Genomic DNA, 18,037 nt, shown 5'->3' with positions numbered 1-18,037 from the left:
AACCGGCACTACACAAATTGCTAAAAGGAGCTCTAAATCTTGAAACAAATCCTCAAAACACACCAAAATACAATTTCCTTAAAGCATAAGTCTCACAGGACCTATAAAACAACAACACAATGAAAAAAAACCCCAAGGTATTCAGGCAACAAATAGCATGATGAATAGAAGAGTACCTCACATCTCAATAATGACATTGAATGTAAATGGCCTAAATGCTCCACGTAAAAGATACAGAATGGCAGAATGGATACGAATTCACCAAACAAGAATCTGCTGTCTTCAGGAGCCTCACCTGACATGTAAGGACTCACATAAACTTAAGGTAAAGGGGTGGAAAAAGAAATTCCATGCAAATGAACACCAAAAGTGAGCAGGAGTAGCTATTGTTAGACAAAACAAACTTTGTTTATTTATTTATTTTTCTGAGATGGAGTTTCACTCTTGTTGCCCAGGCTGGAGTGCAGTGGCACAATCTCGGCTCACTGCAACCTCCACCTCTTGGGTTCAAGTGATTCTCCCGCCTCAGCCTCCCAAGTAGCTGGGATTACAGGTGCCTGCCACCATGCCCAGCTAATTTTTATATTTTTAGTAGAGATGGGATTTCACGATGTTGGCCAGGCTGGTCTCAAACTCCTGACCTCGTGATTCGCCCACCTCGGCCTCCCAAAGTGCTGGGATTACAGGCGTGAGCCTCTGCACCTGGCCAAAACAAACTTTAAAGCAACAACAGTTAAAAAAAGACAAAGAAGGTCATTAATAATGCTGAAAAGACTAGTCCAACAGGAAAATACAATCGTAAATATATGCACCTAACACTGGAACTCCCAAATTTATAAAAAACTTCATAAAATAATTACTACTAGACCTAAGAAATGAGATAGAGGGCAACACAGGATTAGTGGGGGACTTCAGTACTCCACTGACAACACTAAACAGGTCATCACGACAGAAAGTCAACAAAGAAACAATAGACTTAAAGTATACCATAAAACAAATATACTTAACAGATATTCACAGATCGTTCTACCCAACAACTGCAGAATATACAGTCTATGAAAGGAAAATAAATCTTGGGGCCCCCAAATCACTAAGCTAAAGGGAAAAGTCAAGCTGGGAACTGCTTAGGGCCAACCTGCCTCCCATTAAATTCAAAGTCACCCCTCTGCTCACTGACATAAATGCATCTCTGATTGCCTCCTTTGGAGACGCTAATCAGAAACTCAGAAGAATGCGATCACTTGTTTCCTATCTACCTATGACCTGGAAGCCCCTCCCCACTTCAAGTCTTCCTGGATTTGCTTCCACTTGTTCCGCCTTTCCAGATGGAACCAATGTTCATCTTGCATATGTTGATTGATGTCTCACGTCTCCCTAGAATGCATAAAACCAAACTGTGCTTCAACCACCTCGGGCACGTCATGACCTCCTGAGGCTGTGTCACGGGTGCTCATCCTCAACCTTGGCAAAATAAACGTTCTAAATTAACTGAGACCTGTCTCAGGTTTTCAGGGTTCACATTTTGGTAACCACGGAGGGATTGTGAGTGAAGATGCCCCTGACTTTTGACAAATCTCCTATCCGTGCTTGGTACCGGAATGAGCTAACTTTATGGCTCAAACCAATAGGACAATTTGCTGAGGTCCAAGAGCACCCCCTCCAGAGAATCCCTCATCTCCCCAAATTTGGTCAAGATTTAGAGTTTATTTTGCTGTACAACTCCTCTTTTTTTGTTTTACTTGCTTCCAACAAGTAAGGCACGATTTCCTGTTTCCATGACGACGGAAGGTAGGTAACTCCCTTGTGGAGTTAGAGGTCGCTTCCAACAGAGAAGATGAGTTTTTTCCTGCTTCTAGGATGGAAGAGAACTGTCTGCAGCCTGAGACCCATCCCTGGGTAAGTAACTGAATTGCCATTTGTCTTGGCTGAAGTTAAGATTAACAACCAGCTGGTCTTAATCTCTCCTTATCGTTAGAACACTCAGTAATCATATAAGCTGTGTGATCGTTTGTTTTGCTTAACTGTTTTTTTTTTTTGTTGTTGTTCTTTGTTTCTGTTTTTGTTGTTGTTTCAGTCTTTCCCATTGGGTTTGACCAACTGTATCTGACTTGATAAATTCCAAAGGAAAGTTCCAGATTATGGGGAACAAGGTCTCTAAAGTGGCTAAATGACACACCCCCGCCCCCCACCCCCAACACACACACAAAGGTGGTGTGCTGGGGGGAGAAAAATGGCCAGAAAAAAAGGGGAAAAAAAAGAAGGAAAGTTTTTTTTGTTTTTTTGTTTTGAGACACGCAATCTCAGTTCACTGCAACTTCCGTCTACCAGGTTCAAGTGATTCCCCTGCCTCAGCCTCCCGAGTAGCTGGGATTACAGGAGCCCGCCACCACGCCCAGCTAATTTTTTTTTTTTTTTTTTTTTTTTTTTTGAGACAGAGTCTCGCTCTGTCGCCCAGGCTGGACTGCAGTGGCCGGATCTCAGCTCACTGCAAGCTCCGCCTCCCGGGTTTACACCATTCTCCTGCCTCAGCCTCCTGAGTAGCTGGGACTACAGCGCCCGCCATCTCGCCCGGCTAGATTTTTTTTGTATTTTTTAGTAGAGACGGGGTTTCACCGTGTTAGCCAGGATGGTCTACGATCTCCTGACCTCATGATCTGCCCGTCTCGGCCTCCCAAAGTGCTGGGATTACAGGCTTGAGCCATCGCACCCGGCCCACTAATTTTTGTATTTTCAGTAGAGATGGGTTTTCACTGTGTTGGCCAGGCTGGTCTTGAACTCCTGACTTCAGGTGATCCGCTTTCGCCCTGCCTCAGCCTCCCAAAGTGCTAGGATTACAAATGTGAGCCACCACACCTGGCCAAGAAAGGAAACATTTTTGATTTTGACTACTTAAGGGGTTTTATTTACATAACAAGGCCACCTTGTTGTGAGCCATGCCAAACTGAAAGAGCAATGGCTGTCACTCCACCCTGCAGTTCCATAGCTAAGGTCCTGCATTTTTTTTTTTTTTTTCACTGTGACAGCCTGGGTTTGGTTCCTAAATCGAGCCCTTTCTGGCTTGCTACTTGGTACTTCTGAAGTAGCAGCAATTTGTCCTAGCTAAAATATGGTAATGAGATTTTATTTTTTTTTTTTTATTTTTTATTTTTATTTTTTTTTTTTTGAGACGGAGTCTCGCTCTGTCGCCGGGGCTGGAGTGCAGTGGCCGGATCTCAGCTCACTGCAAGCTCCGCCTCCCGGGTTTACGCCATTCTCCTGCCTCAGCCTCCCGAGTAGCTGGGACTACAGGCGCCCGCCACCTCGCCCGGCTAGTTTTTTGTATTTTTTTTTTTTAGTAGAGACGGGGTTTCACCGTGTTAGCCAGGATGGTCTCGATCTCCTGACCTCGTGATCCGCCCGTCTCGGCCTCCCAAAGTGCTGGGATTACAGGCTTGAGCCACCGCGCCCGGCCGGTAATGAGATTTTAAAGGATTTTTTGTTTTAAGGAGCTCAATGGTTAAAAGTCAGCTTAAGTAAAAGGCTAACAACCAAGATGTATTGTGTATGTGTGCGTGTGTGCATGTGTGTATTTAAAAGGCCTTCATGTTTTCGTTTTTCTCTCCTAGGACCTTGTCTTTTTTATTTATTTTATTTTATTTATTATTTTTTTTTTTCTTGAGACAAGGTCTTGCTCTGTCACCCAGGCTGGAGTGCAGTGGCACGATCTCGGCTCACTGCAAGCTCCGCCGCCCGGATTCACGCCATTCTCCTGCCTCAGCCCCCCGAGTAGCTGGGACTACAGGTGCCTGCCACCACACCTGGCTACTTTTTTGTGTTTCCAGTAGAGACAGGGTTTCACCGTGTTAGCCAGGATGGTCTTGATCTCCTGACCTCATGATCTGCCCACCTTGGCCTCCCAAAGTGCTGGGATTACAGGCGTGAGCCACCATGCCTGGCCTTTTTATTTTATTTTTGAGCAAAAATTTTTTCACTTGATTTTTTTTACTAAAATAGTTATTACAACAGAGGCTACTCTTGGTTTTTGTTTTCGTTGTTGTTTTTGAGATGGACTCTTGCTCTGTTGCCTGGGTTGGAGTGCAGTGGTGTGATTGTGGCTCACTGCAACCTCCACCTCCCAGGTTCAAGTGATTCTCTTGCTTCAGCCTCCTAAGTAGCTGGGATTATAGGCGTGGGACGCCATGCTCGGCTAATTTTTGTATTTTTAGTAGAGACAGGGTTTCGCCATATTGGCCAGGCCAGTCTCAAACTCCTGACCTCAAGTGATCCAACCACCTCAGCCTCTTAAGGCACTGCGATTACAGGCATGAGCCACCACTCCCGGCCTACTCTTGCATTTTTAAGGAAGAACATAGTTTAGACACTTAGGAATTTAAGTGTTTAAAACATTTGTTTTAAAAAACAGTTGTTTTTTTTTGTTTGTTTGTTTGTTTGTTTTTTGAGACGGAGTCTCGCTCTGTTGCCCAGGCTGGAGTGTAGTGGCTGGATCCTGGCTCACTGCAAGCTCCATCTCCCGGGTTCACGCCATTCCCCTGCCTCAGCCTCCCAAGTAGCTGGGACTACAGGCGCCCGCCACCTCGCCCGGCTAGTTTTTTGTATGTTTTAGTAGAGACGGGGTTTCCCCATGTTAGCCAGGATGGTCTCGATCTCCTGACCTTGTGGTCCACCCGTCTCAGCCTCCCAAAGTGCTAGGATTACAGGCTTGAGCCACCGCGCCCGGCAAAAAACAGTTGTTTTTTAAGGCCAAGTGTGGTGGCTCACGCCTGTAATCCCAGCACTTTGGGAGGCCAAGGAAGGCAGATCACGAGGTCAGGGGTTCGAGACCAGCCTGGACAACATGGTGAAACCCCATCTCTACTAAAAATACAAAAATTAGCCAGCATGCCGGGCGCGGCATTAGCCAGGATTACAGGCTTGAGCCACCGCGCCCGGCCAACACCTGAGTACTCTTAAAGCAATCCCCGTGGTGAGTAAGAAGGGCAGCTCAGAAGCGTCAGGATAACAATGGGACAGGTGTGGGCTGTGGTTCGTTCCACCTTGGAACTTTTTCACACTGATGGTGAGGAGGAAGGAGAGTATAGCGAAGTAACAGAAGAGTTTACAGAGCATGTTTATTTGCCAGCTAAAGCGGCAAAGGAGGGAGAGGTTCATCCCTACCTTTCTGCACCCCCTCATTATTATTTTGAAGAAAAAGACCCTCCAGATCTTTCTTTTCCAGAGGACACTGGGCAAAAAGTAGTTACTCCAGTGACTATTAGAGCAGTGCCTCAAGCGACCATTCTTAGTTCTATTCAGGTAGGAATTCAGCAAGCTAGATGAGAGGATGATTTAGAGGCTTGGCAGTTCCCTGTTAGAATACACCCCCCAGATCAACAGCGAAATATTATAACTACAGTTGAACCTTTTCCTTTTAAATTACTCAAAGAATTTAAACAAGCTGTAAATGAGTATGGACCAGGTTCTCCTTTTGTAATGGGACTGTTAAAGAATGTTACTGTTTCCAGTGGGTGATTCCTGCTGACTGGGCCTCTCTTACTCGAGCTTGTCTAACTCCTGCTCAGTTCTTACAATTTAAAGCTTGGTGGGCAGATGAAGCTTCCATTCAGGCTGCTTGCAATGCCCAAGCCCAACCTCAAATTAATATAACTGCAGACCAACTTTTGGAGGTTGGCGGCTGGGCTGGTTTAGATGCACAAGTGGTCATGCAGGATGAGGCCACAGAACAGCTTAGAGGAGTGTGCATTAGACCTTCGGAAAAAATCACTTCAGATGGAGAACAATACCCTTCCTTTAGTGCTATAAAACAGGGACCCAAAGAACCATATGCTGATTTTATAACTCAGTTACAGAAATCTCTTAAAAAGATGATTGCAGATTCGGCTGCTCAGGATATAGCGCTGCAGTTATTAGCTTTCTACAATGCTAATCCCGATTGCCAGGCTGCCCTGTGACCTATCAGAGGGAAAGCACATTTAGTTGATTATACCATGGCCTGTGATGGTATCGGAGGTAACCTGCATAAAGCTACTCTGCTAGCACAGGCAATGGCAGGACTGAGAGTGGATAAAGGAAATACTCTGTTTCCTGGAGCTTGTTTTAACTGTGGGAAGCATGGTCATAGTAAAAAAGAATGTAGAAAAAATCAGCAAGTCAGGCCACCAGATAGGGGAAGAAAGAAAACTGCTGAGCCTGAAATATAAATGTAAAAAAGGAAAACATTGGGCTAATCAATGTCACCCTAAGTTTGATAAAGATGGGAACCCGATTTTGGGAAACGCCATGAGGGGCCCGTCCCGGGACCCGTTCTAAACCAGGGCATTTCCAGCTCAGGCCATTCCCTCACCCTTGTACAATGTCTGTCCCCCGCCACAGCTGGTAGTGCTGCAGTAGATTTATGCTGCACAAAAGCTGTGAGCCTTTTGCCTGGGGAACCCCCACAAAAGGTCCCAACAGGAGTCTGTGGACCCTTGCCAGCAGGAACAATAGGGTTACTTCTAGGAAGGTCTAGTGTAAGTTTCAAAGGTGTACAAATACATACAGGAGTCATTGATTCAGATTACAATGGGGAAATTCATATTGTTATATCTACTTCTGTTCCCTGGAAAGCAGAGCCAGGAGAGCACGTAGCACAGCTCCTGATTGTGCCATATGTGGGAATGCGAAAAAGTGAAATTAAATGAACGGGAGGATTTGGAAGCACAAATAAACAGGGCACAGCAGCTTATTGGGTAAATCAAATTACTGATAAACGCCCTACCTGTGAAATAACTATTCAGGGAAAGAAATGTAAAGGTTTGGTAGATACAGGAGCAGACATTTCAATCATTTCTCTACAGCACTGGCCATCCACGTGGCCAATTCAGCCGACTCAATTTAACATAGTTGGAGTTGGAAAAGTCCCTGAAGTATATCAAAGTAGCTATATTTTGCATTGTGAAGGTCCCCATGGACAACCTGGGACTATTTAACCAATTATAACTTCTGTAACTATAAATTTATGGGGGAGAGATTTATTACAACAATGGGGAGCTCAAGTTCTAATTCCAGAACAATTATATAGCCCTCAAAGTCAACATACAATGCATGACATGGGGTATGTCCCTGGTATGGGACTAGGAAAAAATTTGCAAGGTTTGAAAGAACCACTTCAAGCGGAAAAACAAAGTTCCTGCCAAAGACTAGGAAATAATTTTTGATGGTGGCCATTGTTAAGCCTCCAGAACCTATACCTTTAAAATGGTTAACAGATAAGCCAATTTGGGTAGAACGATGGCTGCTAAATAAAGAGAAACTGGAGGCTTTAGAGGAATTCGTTACTGAACAATTTAAAAATGGGCACAGAGCTCCAACATTTTCCCCTTGGAATTCTCCGGTTTTCCTAATTAAGAAAAAAATCAGGTAAATGGAGAATGCTAACTGACTTAAGAGCCATCAATTCAGTTATACAACCTATGGGAGCATTACAGCCAGGATTGCCTTCTCCTGCCATAATTCCAAAAAATTGGCCCTTAATAGTCATAGATTTAACCGACTGTTTCTTTATTATCCCCTTAGCTGAGCAAGACTGTGAACGGTTTGCATTTACAATTCCTGCAGTAAACAATCTACAGCCTGTGGAGCGTTTTCACTGGAAAGTGTTGCCACAGGCATGTTAAACAGTCCAACAATTTGCCAGTGGCAAGCAATTGAACCTACTGGCACAAAGTTTTCACAGTGTTACATTATTTATTGTATGGATGATATACTTTGTGCTGCCCCCACTGGAGAAATATTACTCCAATGTTATGATCACTTGCAAAGTTCAGTATCTCATGCTGGTTTAATTATAGCTCCTGACAAAATTCAGACTACTACTCCTTACTCCTGCTTGGGGACCTTAGTAAATGATACTACCATTGTGCCACAGAAAGTATGTACTTGAGGTATTGACTGCTTTTGATATGCCTATTAATGTGATTTCTGATTCTTCATACCTAGTTCATTCCACACAGTTAATTGAAAATGCTAAGTTACGATTTCATACAGGTGAACAACTGATGACTTTATTTACCCAATTGCAAACAGCAGTTAGTAGTAGAATGCACCCTTTTTACATCACTCACATTAGGGCTCATACTTCTAGGACCTTTGACTGAGGGGAATCAAATGGCTTATCGTCTAGTTGCTAATACAATATCTAATGCCAGATATTTCCACAATTTAACTCATGTCAATGCTTCTGGTCTCAAACGCAGATACAGCATTACCTGGAAAGAAGCTAAAGCTATCATCCAGCGATGCCCAACTTGCCAAATGGTACGTTCCTCATCTTTTACAGGAGGAGTTAATCCTCGAGGATTGGAACTTAACTCTTTGGCAAAACGATGTCACACATGTTCCCTCGTTTGGGAGACTAGATTATGTACATGTATGTGTGGACACCTTTTCTCACTTTGTGTGGGCCACATGCCAATCAGGAGAGTCTTCTGCCTGTGTTAAATGTCATCTTTTGCAGTGATTTGCAGTGATGGGCATTCCAGCTTCTGTTAAAACAGATAGTGCCCCAGGCTATACTAGCCAAGCTCTAGCTACATTTTTTTCTATGTGGAATACTAAACACATTACTGGTATCCCATACAATTCTCAAGGACAAGCCATAGTGGAAAGAATGAATCTCTCCTTGAATTCAGCCCATCCCTTCGTTTCCCATAAGGGATACATTTAGTTCATTTAATATCTATAGAAACAATGCTAATGACTGGCTTACTGTTAATAAATATGTGGGTAAATCTCTGTTCGGGGCTCTCAGCTCTGAAGGCTGTGAGACCCCTGATTTCCCACTTCACACTCTATATTTCTGTGTGTTTGTCTTTAATTCCTCTAGTGCTGGTGGGTTAGGGTCTCCCCGACTGAGCTGACCTTGGCATAATCCCAGCTGCTTGGGAGACTGAGGCCTGAGAATCGCTTGAACCTGAGAGACAAAGGTTTTAAATTAAGGTTATTACATTCACGTATCTTTCTGTATGTGCTTTAAAAGTCCTTGTAGGCCGGGCACGGTGGCTCAAGCCTGTAATCCCAGCACTTTGGGAGGCCGAGATGGGCGGATCACGAGGTCAGGAGATCGAGACCATCCTGGCTAACACGGTGAAACCCCGTCTCTACTAAAAAATACAAAAAACTAGCCGGGCAAGGTGGCGGGTGCCTGTAGTCCCAGCTACTTGGGAGGCTGAGGCAGGAGAATGGCGTAAACCCGGGAGGCGGAGCTTGCGATGAGCTGAGATCCGGCCACTGCACTCCAGCCTGGGCGACAGAGCGAGACTCCGTCTCAAAAAAAAAAAAAAATACAAAAAACTAGCCAGGGGAGGTGGTGGGCGCCTGTAGTCCCAGCTACCCGGGAGGCTGAGGCAGGAGAATGGCGTGAACCCGGGAGGCGGAGCTTGCAGTGAGCTGAGATCCGGCCACTGCACTCCAGCCCGGGCGACAGAGCGAGACTCCGTCTCAAAAAAAAAAAACCTCCTTCACTTCACGGTGGAAGTGGCAACTCATGTTCTCTGGGACCCCTCTCTCTGCAGATATCTCTTCTCTTTCTTTCGCCTATTAAACTTCTGCTCTTAACCTCACTCTGGTGTGCCGAGTCCTAGTTTTCCGTGGCCATGAGACAATGAATCTCAGGTATTTACCCCAGACAATGATGCTAGGTCTAAAAAAGACACCAGGTTCTGCCACATCTTAAATACTGACAGTAAAGCCTCATCTTCAGGCCCAGGGAGAAGTTGCCATTCAGAATAAACTGCATTCCTCAGATGCAGGGCCAGAAATTAAAGCTACTCAACTCCTTAAGGCCCAGGGACTATCACCAAAGAGGTGGGTGTGTGAGATTGTAAGGGCTGATTTTTGAAAGATGAAATAGGTTCAGTTTCTCTATAATCATAAATGTCAAAGGCACATTGATGCAAGACCAGCATATGAGCCCGTGTGTCAGATTAACAAGATTTTTTTTTTTTTTTTTTTTTTTTTTTTTTTTTTTTTTTGAGATGGAGTCTCGCTGTGTCACCCAGGCTGGAGTGCAGTGGCCGGATTTCGGCTCACTGCAAGCTCTGCCTCCCGGGTTCACGCCATTCTCCTGCCTCAGCCTCCCGAGTAGCTGGGACTACAGGCGCCCGCCACCTCGCCCAGCTAGCTTTTTGCATTTTTTAGTAGAGATGGGGTTTCACTGTGTTAGCCAGGATGGTCTCGATCTCCTGACCTCGTGATCCACCCATCTCGGCCTCCCAAAGTGCTGGGATTACAGGCTTGAGCCACCGCGCCCAGCCAACAAGATTTTTTTGAAGCATTAACGGACTCCTTAATAAAGGTTATAAAGGTTTCAAAAGGCTGATGGAGGTTGTATCTTATGGTCAAGATTAACATTTTATAGATTGTTTATAAAATTTTGAAAAAACAATTTAAATCCTGACATGGTGGCTCACACCTGTAATCCCAGCACTTTGAGAGGCCGAGGCAGGTGGATCACCTGAGGTCAGGAGTTTGAGACCAGCCTGGCCAGCATGGCAAAACCCCATCTCTACTAAAAATACACAAATTAGCTAGGCGTGGTGGCATGAACCTGTCATCCCAGCAACTCAGGAAGCTGAGACGAGAGAATTGCTTGAACCCAGGGGACAGAGGTTGCAGTGAGCTCAGCCTGTGCCACTGCACTCCAGCCTGGGTGACAGAGCAAAACTCTGTATCCAAAAAAAAAAAAAAAAAAGACCTAAAGAGAAATAAATTTAATTGGCTTCATAGTGTTTTTTTTGTTTGTTTTTTTTTTTGAGACGGAGTCTCACTCTGTCACCCAGGCTGGAGTGCAGTGGCCGGATCTCAGCTCACTGCAAGCTCCGCCTCCCGGGTTCATGCCATTCTCCTGCCTCAGCCTCCCGAGTAGCTGGGACTACAGGCGCCTGCCACCACGCCTGGCTAATTTTTGTATATTTAGTAGAGATGGGGTTTCACCATGTTAGCCAGGATGGTCTCGATCTCCTGACCTCGTGATCCGCCTGCCTCAGCCTCCCAAAGTGCTGGGATTACAGGCTTGAGCCACCGCGCCCGGCCCATAGTGTTTTTAGTAGGACTTACTGTTTGGAAAATTAAGTCTCTCTCAAAGAATGAAGGTTTTCACCTTTTTTTGAAATCCTTGAGTTATCACTTTGGTTAAATGAGTGACCTATTTTACAATGATCTGTGATTCTATTTTGTGATATCAATTGTTTTAAAGCTTTGATATTTGACAAACTTTCCAAAATCCAATGATAAATTATGTATTTTTCTGACCTAATTAATCCTTTAAGATATTAGATTCCTTAAAGTTCAAAAATGACATAATTTCACTTCTTTGGTATAAAAATTAGACAGGAAGCATTGTCAAATATGAAATGGTGTTTGGTGTTCTTTGGGCTGTATTTGTATAAATATGTTATTGATATGTGTTCCAAAATTATGGGAAAATCCTGTAATTCTGATATGACTTGGTGTACATTATCAATAACAGTCATAATTGTAGTGTTAAAATTATTGTGTGCCACAGAGGTAGCAAATTTCCTTGTCAATTATGTTTTTGACTATGGCTGCCATAAAACTTTGTCATCCACGGACAATTGTTGTCTTGTTTTGGTCCTCTTTAGAAGGTGGTTTTATAATCACCTATAAAACTCTAACAGATGCTCTTGAATGCATGTTTCTGATAACTTTGGAGATTGTGATATTAGAATAGAGGAAAAAATTCAGGACTCATGGAAAGCTAAAATGTTCATGGATATCAAACAGAAGAGGAATTAACTGCATGGACTGAACCAATCTTTTTGACTTTTTGCTTAAAATGTTGCTAATCCTTTGTTTTGTTTTTCAGAGTCTTGAAACTTTTCTTTTGAGCTATTGACAGGTTTTAACAATTTAATATACTCCTATGAACAAAATTTGGAGCATATTTGTTTCTCTTTACCTGATTTCTCCAGAATTTGGAAACTATTTGTGAGTATTCCTAACTTACGGCAATATAGTTATTTGCATAACTGCAGCAAGAATCTGATTTCCTTTGTAACAGGACACAATTGAAGAAACTGGTTATTTTTCCAAGGCTTTTATTGGAATGGTGTGCTTTCCTTTAAGGAATCAAACTTGACTTATGGAGCCAATAAAACCCTTGGGAAAACTGGCCCCATATTTTGTCTACACAGTCCCTGTACAGGGTCTTTGACCTGTGGTAAGTAAGGAATGTCACTTTTTGACAGGCCCAGGAGCCCCAAGTTTATCTTGGAACCTCAAGAGGAGAGGAAATTCACCCAGCCCATAGGTATTGGATGGTGCAAATCCATGACTGGGTTTGGCTTTAAAAAAATCTTATCTAAGATTCCTTCTATGGACAAAGTTCCATTGAAGCCAATTTTTTTTAAAAAAAAAAAGCATATGTGAACAATAATTATTCTTGTTGCACTTTATACAAATAATCTGGCCAAGTATAATAAAGCAGATAGGTCCTACCATGATTAGTCTTTGGTAAAAATGGGAAACTTGAGAGAGGAAAATTATGTTTCAAAAACTATAGTGCACCTGTTGTTAAATTCTAGTCTTGCCTAATGCTTTTCAATTTTTATTATTTTCTACAGTTTATACTGAATTCTAAATTTTCCTGGCTACAAGTCTTTAAAATAATATTTTCATTTTTTCTTCTTGTCTTTTTTCCCAACTTGAAATCACTGAAAGCTAAGGTGTAATTTCATAAAGCCGTGCAAACTGAAGCTAGACAACTTAAACTTTTTAAGAAAATACTTTGGGAGACCGAGGCGGGCGGATCACAAGATTAGGAGATCGAGACCATCCTGGCTAACACGGTGAAACCCCGTCTCTACTAAAAATACACAAAATTAGCCGGGCGCGGTGGCAGGCGCCTGTAGTCCCAGCTACTCGGGAGGCTGAGGCAGGAGAATGGCGTGAACCCGGGAGGCAGAGCTTGCAGTGAGCTGAGATCCGGCCACTACACTCCAGCCTGGCAACAGAGCAACAGAGTTAGTCTCCATCTCAAAAAAAAATAAAATAAAATAAAATTAAAGAATGGGCCAGGTGCAGTGGCTCATGCCTGTAATCCCAGCACTTTGGGAGGCTGAGGTGAGTGGATCACGAGGTCAGGAGTTCGAGACAAGCCTGACCAACATGGTGAAACCCTGTCTCTACTAAAAATACAAAAATTAGCTGGTCATGGTGCCTGTAGTCCCAGCTACTCGGGAGGATGAGACAGGAGAATTGCTTGAATCAGGGAGGGTGGAGGTTGCAGTGAGCCAAGATTGTACCACTGCACTCCAGCCTGGCAACAGAGCAACAGAGTGAGTCTCCATCTCAAAAAAAAAAAAAAAAAAGAAGCCAGGCATGCTAGTGCATGCCTGTAGTCCCAGCTACTCAGGAAGCTGAGGCAAGGGAATTGCTTGAACTCAGGAGGTGGAGGTTGCTGTGAGCTGAGATCATACCATTGCACTCTAGCCTGGGCAACAAAAACAAAAATCCATCTCAAAAAAAAAAAAGAAATCTTCGGGCCCCCAAATCACTAAGCTAACGGGAAAAGTTAAGCTGGGGAACTACTCAGGGCCAACCTGCCTCCCATTCTATTCAAAGTAACCCCTCTGCTCACTGAGATAAATGCAGATCTGACTGCCTCCTTCGGAGAGTCTAATCAGAAACTCCAAAGAATGCAACCATTTGCCTCTCATCTACCTTTGACCTGGGAGTCTTCCTGCCTTTGCTTTGAGTTGTCCCGCCATTCCAGACTGAACCAATGTTCATCTTGCATATGTTGATTGATGTCTCATGTCTCTCTAGAAAGTATAAAATTAAACTGTGCTCTGACTGGGCGCGGTGGCTCATACTTATAATCCCAGCACTTTGGGAGGCCAAGGCAGGTGGATCACTTGAGGTCAGGAGTTTGGAGACCAGCCTGGCCAACATGGCAAAACCCCATCTCTACTGAAAATACAAAAATTAGCCGGGCGTGGTGGCGCATTCCTATAATCCCAGCTACTTGGGAGGCCAAGGCAGGAGAATGGCTTGAACCCGGGAGGCGGAGGTTGCAGTGAGCTGAGATCGTGCCACTGCACTTTAACCTGGGCAATAGAGCAAGACTCCGTCTCAAAAAAAAAAAAGAAAGAAAAGAGAGGAGAGGAGAAAAAAGAAAAGAAAAGCATTAGCAGTGATGTCTAGAATATCAAGGATAGAACAGGCACGGTGGATCACTGCCTGTAATCCTAGCACATTGGGAGGCCAAGGTGGGTGGATTGTTTGAGCCCAAGAGTTCGAGACCAGCCTGGGCAACACGACAAGACCCTGTTTTTACAAAAAATTAGCCAGGCTTGGTGGTGCACCACTGTAGTCCTAGATAATTGGGAGGCTGAGGTGGGAGGATCACCAGAACCCAGGAGGCCAAGCTTGCAGTGAGCTGAAATCATGCCACTGCACTCCAGTCTGGGACACAGACCAAGATTCTGTCTCTAACAAAAACAAAAAAATCAAGGATAGCTTTCCACTGTCCTTTGGGGTTTCAGGGTGACTCTTTTTTTCCTGAGGCAGTGTCTCCCCTCTGTCGCCCAGGCTGGAATGCAGTGGCACAATCTTGGTTCACTGCAACCTCTACCTCCTAGGTTCAAGGAATTCTCCTGCCTCAGCCTCCTGAGTAGCTGGAACTGCAGGCACACACCACCACACCCGGCTAATTTTTGTATTTTCAGTAGAGACGGAGTTTCACCATGTTTCCCAGGCTAGTCTCAAACTCCTGACCTCAGGTGATCCACCTGCTTGGGCCTCCCAAAGTGCTGGGGTTACAGGCATGAGCCACCGCGCCTGGCCCAGGGGACTTATGGGGAATATGGAGAGGCACTGGCATCAGTGGAATCGTTTCCTGATTTGGGGGGCATTAGCCCACAGACTCAACAATTTCTCTGGTTTCTTGCTAGAGCATAAGCCTGTGCTAAAGCAGTTTTGGTCCACAGATAAACCACAGATTATGGTGCCATGGAGTCTCCTGTAAGGAAAGGGAAGGGATTAAGACAACAGGAAATTAAAACAAGGAAAAAATATAAGGCTTTCGTGATGACAGAGAAGTCTTGATCTGTGACCTTGGGAAAGCCGCCCACATCCAGGATCCCATCTGCGTCTAAAGAAAAACCTCCCTCATCAGCTTTCTGTTGAGGTCTCCAACATATATACAGTTCCAGGAGCCTGGAGGGGCCCTTTTGAGTTAGGAGATGTGAATCCAAAGTTGGAGGCCTTGAAGTTTTACTGCAGTGTGGGTGGTGAGAAGAACTTGGTATGGTCTCTTCCAGTGGGGTTCAAGGGCAGTCTCTCTCTGATGTAGTTTCCACAAGACCAAATTTCCAGGTTCTAGATTGTGAAAGGTTTGATTGTCCTCAGTCAATGGCAAAAGTACACTTTGTCACAATGCATTAAAGTCTTGCAGTATTGACCAGGTGCTGTGGCTCACACCTGTAATCCCAGCACTTTGGGAGGCTGAGGTGGGCGGATCAGGAGGTCAAGAGATTGAGACCATCCTGGCCAACATGGTGAAACCCTGTCTCTGCTAAAAATACAAAAAAAAAATTAGCCAGGAGTGGTGGTGCGCGTGGGAAGCTGAGGCAGGAGAATCCCTTAAACCCAGGAGGCAGAAGTTGCAGTAAGCCAAGAGGAGACAGGTGAAGCTCTATTAGAGGTATGAGTGTAACTATTTTATAAGGGATCAATCTGTTTTCCAGTGGGAGTGGATCTGATGTCTGTCAATCAGTAATATCTTTAGCCAAGACACTCCAATTGATTCTGTTAGTTGTGCCAATTTCAGTCTTCACGGACTCCTTGAATTGAAATGAACCCATCATCAAAAAAAGTGGGCTGGGCGCAGTGGCTCACACCTGTAATCCCAGCACTTTGGGAGGCCGAGGCGGGTGGATCATGAGGTCAGGAGTTCAAGACCAGCCTAGCCAAGATGGTGAAACCCCATCTCTACTAAAAATACAAAAATTAGCCAGGCGTGGGGGCACACGCCTGTAATCCCAGCTACTCGGGAGGCTGAGGCAGAGAACTGCTTGAACCTGGGAGGCGGAGGTTTTGGTGAGCCCAGATCGTGCCACTGCACTCCCTCCTGGGCGACTGAGTGAAATTCCATCTCAAAAAAAAAAAAAAAAGAAAGTGCCTAACTGAGGCCTCCAGCTGAGTCCACTCCAGTGAATTATCAGAACCAATTTGATCTATTTTGCTCAAATAAACTTGGAGAGCTTCAAACTCACATTTGTAGAGCTGGGAATTTGAATGAGAACTCGCCCATGACCCCAGTTGTTGCAAGAGATCAGTGGTACCATGAGCCCTAGTGGGTAACTTCCCTTGACCACTCTTTGACAATGAAACACTTTAGGCTTATAGTTGCTCAGGAAAGTGCCAGGGTGAATGACAAAACTTAAAATGCCCATAGTTTAAAATCTTATGACTCAGGAGGCTGAGGCAAGAAGATCGTTTGAGCCTAAGATGTCGAGGCTGCAGTAAGCTATGATCACACCACTGCACTACAGCCTGGGTGACAGAGCAAGACTCTGTCACTAAAAATCAATCAACCAATCAATCTATCAATCCCTGGCAGGGTACGTTGACTCACACCTATAATCCCAGCACTTTGGGAGGTGGAGGTGAGATGACTGCTTGAGGCCAAGAGTTCAAACCAACCTGGACAACATAGCAAGATCCCTGGTCTCTACTGAGAAATAAAAATAAATTAGCTGGGCACGGTGGTGCCCACCTATAGTCCCAGCTACTCAAGAGGCTGAAGCAGAAGGATCCCTTGAGCCCAGGAGTTCAAGGCTGTAATGATTTACAATGGTGACATTGCACTCCAGCCTGGGTGATGAAGTGAGACCCTGTCTCTAAAGGCAAATGAATAAATAAACATGTTTGTTAGGGTTTGAATGTGTCCCTTGAAGTTCAAGTATTAGAAATTTAGGCCGGGCGTGGTGGCTCAAGCCTGTAATCCCAGCACTTTGGGAGGCCGAGACGGGCGAATCACGAGGTCAGGAGATCGAGACCATCCTGGCTAACACGGTGAAACCCCGTCTCTACTAAAAAATACAAAAAACTAGCCGGGCGAGGTGGCGGGCGCCTGTAGTCCCAGCTACTCGGGAGGCTGAGGCAGGAGAATGGTGTAAACCCGGGAGGCGGAGCTTGCAGTGAGCTGAGATCCGGCCACTGCACTCCAGCCTGGGAGACAGAGCCAGACTCCGTCTCAAAAAAAAAGAAATTTAGTCCCCAGTGCCCCAGTGTTGAAAGGCAGGACTTTTTAATAAGCCAAGCCCTCCTGAATGGATTAATGCCATTCTAGCTGAAGCGGGTTAGTTCTCACGGGAGTGGGCTCCTAATAAAAGGACGAGTTTGGCCTCCTTCCCTTCTCTCTGGGGCATGCCTCTTGCCCTTCCACCTTCCTCCATGGGATTATGCAGCAAGGAGGCCCTTGTCCCAGTGTGGGCTCCTAGATCTCGGGCTTCCTGGACTCCAGAACTGGAAGAAATAAATCTGTTCTAGCCGTGAGCGGTGGCTTACACCTGTAATCCTAGCACTTTGGGAAGCCGAGGAGGGAGGATCATGAGGTCAGGAGATCGAGACCATCCTGGCTAACACAGTGAAACGCCGTCTCTACTAAAAATAAAAAAAATTAGCTGGGCACAGTGGCGGGTGCCTGTACTCCCAGCTACTCGGGAGGCTGAGGCAGAAGAATCACTTGAACTCAGGAGGCAGAGGTTGCAATGAGCTGAGATCACGCCACTCTAGCCTGGTGGCAGGGGAAGGAGGGAAGGAGGGAAGGAAGGAAGGAAGGAAGGGAGGGAGGGAGGGAGGGAGGGAGGAGGAAGGAAGGAAGGAAGGAAGGAAGGAAGGAAGGAAGGAAGGAAGGAAGGAAGGAAGGAAGGAAGGAAGTCTGTTCTATAAATGACCCAGTCTTGGGTATTCTGTTACAGCACCACAAAATGAACTGAGACAATGTTCTACTTCACTAGTAATTAAATAAATACAA

The sequence above is a fragment of the Rhinopithecus roxellana genome, chromosome 2 (assembly GCF_007565055.1).
Source record: "Rhinopithecus roxellana isolate Shanxi Qingling chromosome 2, ASM756505v1, whole genome shotgun sequence".
Lineage (NCBI taxonomy): Eukaryota > Metazoa > Chordata > Mammalia > Primates > Cercopithecidae > Rhinopithecus > Rhinopithecus roxellana.
This window is presented reverse-complemented; position numbering follows the sequence as displayed.